Here is a 4,388-nt window from a genome sequence, read left to right on the forward strand (position 1 = left end):
GAGTGGAAACTCTTTAGATCAAATAGTATGGATGGGGTAGTGTTTGTGCAGTGTGTCCAGGAAGCTTTTCTAACACAGTATGTTAATTGTCCGACCAGAGGGGAGGCCAACCTGGATTTAGTACTTGGTAATGAACCAGGGCAGGTGATAGATTTGTTAGTGGGGAAGCATTTTGGAGGCAGTGACCACAATTCTGTGACTTTCACTTTAGTTATGGAGAGGGATAGGTGCGTGCAACAGGGCAAGGTTTATAATTGGGGGAAGGGTAAATACAATGCTGTCAGACAAGAATTGAAGTGCAGAAGTTGGGAACAAAGGCTGTCAGGGAAGGACACAAGTGAAATGTGGAACTTGTTCAAGGAACAGGTACTGCGTGTCTTTGATATGTATGTCCCTGTTAGGCAGGGAAGAGATGGTCGAGTGAGGGAACCATGGTTGACAAGAGAGGTTGAATGTCTTGTTAAGAGGAAGAAGGAGACTTATGTAAGGCTGAAGAAACAAGGTTCAGACAGGGCGCTGGAGGGATATAAGATAGCCAGGAGGGAACTGAAGAGAGGGATTAGGAGAGCTAAGAGAGGGCATGAAAAATCTTTGGCAGGTAGGATCAAGGAAAACCCCAAGGCCTTTTACACATATGTGAGAAATATGAGAATGACTAGAGCGAGGGTAGGACCGATCAAGGACAGTAGCGGGAGATTGTGTATTGAGTCTGAAGAGATAGGAGAGGTCTTGAACAAGTATTTTTCTTCAGTATTTACGAATGAGAGGGGCCATATTGTTGGAGAGGACAGTGTCAAACAGACTGATAAGCTCGAGGAGATACTTGTCAGGAAGGAAGATGTGTTGCGCGTTTTGAAAAACTTGAGGATAGACAAGTCCCCCGGGCCTGACGGGATATATCCAAGGATTCTATGGAAAGCAAGAAATGAAATTGCAGAGCCGTTGGCAATGATCTTTTCATCCTCGCTGTCAACAGGGGTGGTACCAGAGGATTGGAGAGTGGCGATTGTCGTGCCCCTGTTCAAAAAAGGGAATCGGGATAACCCTGGGAATTACAGGCCAGTTAGTCTTACTTCGGTGGTAGGCAAAGTAATGGAAAGGGTACTGAGGGATAGGATTTCTGAGCATCTGGAAAGGCACTGCTTGATTAGGGATAGTCAGCACGGATTTGTGAGGGGTAGGTCTTGCCTTACACGTCTTATTGACTTCTTTGAGGAGGTGACCAAGCATGTGGATGAAGGTAAAGCAGTGGATGTAGTGTACATGGATTTTAGTAAGGCATTTGATAAGGTTCCCCATTGTAGGCTTGTGCAGAAAGTAAGGAGGCATGGGATAGTGGGAAATTTGGCCAGTTGGATAACAAACTGGCTAACCGATAGAAGACAGAGAGTGGTGGTGGATGGCAAATATTCAGCCTGGAGCCCAGTTATCAGTGGCTTACCGCAGGGATCAGTTCTGGGTCCTCTGCTGTTTGTGATTTTCATTAACGACTTGGATGAGGGAGTTGAAGGGTGGGTCAGTAAATTTGCAGATGAGACGAAGATTGGTGGAGTTGTGGATAGTGAGGAGGGCTGTTGTCGGCTTCAAAGGGACATAGATAGGATGCAGAGCTGGGCTGAGAAGTGGCAGATGGAGTTTAACCCTGACAAGTGTGAGGTTGTCCATTTTGGAAGGACAAATATGAATGCGGAATACAGGGTTAATGGTAGGGTTCTTGGCAATGTAGAGGAGCAGAGAGATCTTGGGGTCTATGTTCATAGATCTTTGAAAGTTGCCACTGAAGTGGATAGAGCTGTGAAGAAGGCCTATGGTGTGCTAGCGTTCATTAGCAGAGGGATTGAATTTAAGAGCCAGTGAGGTAATGATGCAGCTGTACAAAACCTTGGTCAGGCCACATTTGGAGTACTGTGTGCAGTTCTGGTCACCTCATTTTAGGAAGGATGTGGAAGCTTTGGAAAAGGTGCAAAGAGAGATTTACCAGGATGCTGCCTGGAATGGAGACTAGGTCATACGAGGAAAGGTTGAGGGTGCTAGGCCTTTCTCATTAGAGCGGAGAAGGATGAGGGGCGACTTGATAGAGGTTTATAAGATGATCAGGGGAATAGATAGAGTAGACAGTCAGAGACTTTTTCCCCGGGTAGAACACACCATTACAAGGGGACATAAATTTAAGATAAATGGTGGAAGATATAGAGGGGATGTCAGAGGTAGGTTCTTTACCCAGAGAGTAGTGGGGGCATGGAATGCACTGCCTGTGGAAGTAGTTGAGTCGGAAACGTTAGGGACCTTCAAGCGGCTATTGGATAGGTACATGGATTAGGGTAAAATAATGGAGTGTAGGTTAACTTCTTCTTAAGGGCAGCACGGTAGCATTGTGGATAGCACAATTGCTTCACAGCTCCAGGGTCCCAAGTTCGATTTCGACTTGGGTCACTGTCTGTGTGGAGTCTGCACATCCTCCCACGTGTGTGCGTGGGTTTCCTCCAGGTACTCCGGTTTCCTCCCACAGTCCAAAGAGGTGGAGGTTGGGTGGATTGGCCATGAAAAATTGCCCTTAGTGTCCAAAATTCTATGATTAACCTTGGACAAAAGTTTGGTGCAACATCGTGGGCCGAAGGGCCTGCTCTGTGCTGTATTTCTCTATCTATCTATCGTTTGGTCTGCGGTATAAATAATATGGAAACATAGAAAAAACGTTTGAGCGAAACCTCCCTGAATTTGTAACAGGTGCTACAGATATCTTTGTCCCAAGAGAGCGTGGAACGCGGTGACCAAGAAATGAAGGGATGAAGGTGAAAGTTTTGGGGCGTTGCTCCTTGCGTGGTATTCCCACAATCCGGACCGACTGCCACAGCGACTCCAGCCTCTGGGTGAAGGGCCAGCCCTCGAGACGTCGGGCATCCCTGAACCTGGCTGAAGGAGATTCAGGCCCGTGTGCGACGTGTGGGCGCTTGTCTAGGCATAACCACAGTCAGCAGGAGAGCCAGTGCTCCAGGAGCTCTGGTCGAGGTAGGTGTCAGCCCCAGAGCCGGACCAAGCAGCTGAATGACCCAGACGAGCCAGAGAATGAGGTCAGGCTGTAGTTAAACAATTTGGCAGCACCCGTGTGACCCCTATTCGTGTTCCGATACAGGTGAATGACATGGGGTGGCAGTGACATGCTGGTATTGTCACTGGACTTGTAATCCAGAGACCCAGAGTAATGATCTGGGGACCCGGGTTTGAATCCCACCATGGTAGATCGTCAAATTTGATTTCAATAAAAATCTGGAATTGAAAATCTAATAATGATCATGAAAAACCATCTTATGTAAAAACCCATCTGGTTCACCAATGTCCTTTAGGGAAGGAAATCTGTCGTCCTTACCTGGTCTGGCCTACATGTGACTCCAGACCCAGAGCAATATGGGTGACTCTTAAATGCCCTCAGGGGTAGGCAATAAATGCTGACCGAGCCAGGGACGCCCACATCCCATGAACAACTAAAAAGAAAAAAATGCTCCAGATGGAATTGGATATGCAGAGCACCTTTGACCTTATTATACTTTGGCTGACAAAGCAGCTCTTTGGCTACTTATACTGGGGAACGACTGAATATTGTGGTGATGACCCTTACTCCGGTGTGCACCAATCGGTTCACCTTCCCCTCATTGTCATACAAGGAAGCAGCCTTAGCCTGTTGGGCCGCGATTGACTGCACCAGCTGCACATGGATTGGAAACATATCCTCCAAGTGGGGTCTGGCGGTCTGGGTGTCCGCACTGAGCAAGTTCCCCGAGGTTTTCCAGCCTGGCTTGGGTACAATTAAAGGGGTCATGGCCAAGATCCAGTTGGCCCCTGATATTTTCCGTGCCCGCCTAGTTCCCCACACTTTAGTGGAGAAAGTCGAGATCGAACTTCGCCACTTGCCGACTTTGGGCATCATTAAACCTGTGCACTTGGAAACTTGTGGAGCCTCCGCCTCATGTTAGTTGTTTAATTGTCCACAACCATTCACGACCGGATGTGACAGTACTGCAGAGCCCAGATCTGATCTGTTGGTTGTGAGATCACTTAGCTGTGCCAGCCACATGCTGCTTTCACTGTTTGGCATGCAAATAGTCCTGTGTTGCTGCTTCACTAGGTTGACACCTCATTTTTAGGTATGCCTGGTGTTGCTCCTGGCATGTCCTCGTGTACTTCTCGTTGAATGACTTGATGGTGATGGTAGAGTGGGGAATATGCTGGGCTGTGATTGAGTGCAATTGTGCTGCTGCTGAGGACTCTCAGTGCCTGATGAATGCCCAGTGTTGAGTTCCTAGATCTGTTCAAAATCTATTCCATTTAGTATGGTGTTAGAGCCACACATCCTCAATGTGAAGACAGGACTTCATCTCCAAAAGGACTGT

The sequence above is a fragment of the Scyliorhinus canicula genome, chromosome 4 (genome assembly GCF_902713615.1).
Source record: "Scyliorhinus canicula chromosome 4, sScyCan1.1, whole genome shotgun sequence".
Classification (NCBI taxonomy): Eukaryota; Metazoa; Chordata; class Chondrichthyes; order Carcharhiniformes; family Scyliorhinidae; genus Scyliorhinus; species Scyliorhinus canicula.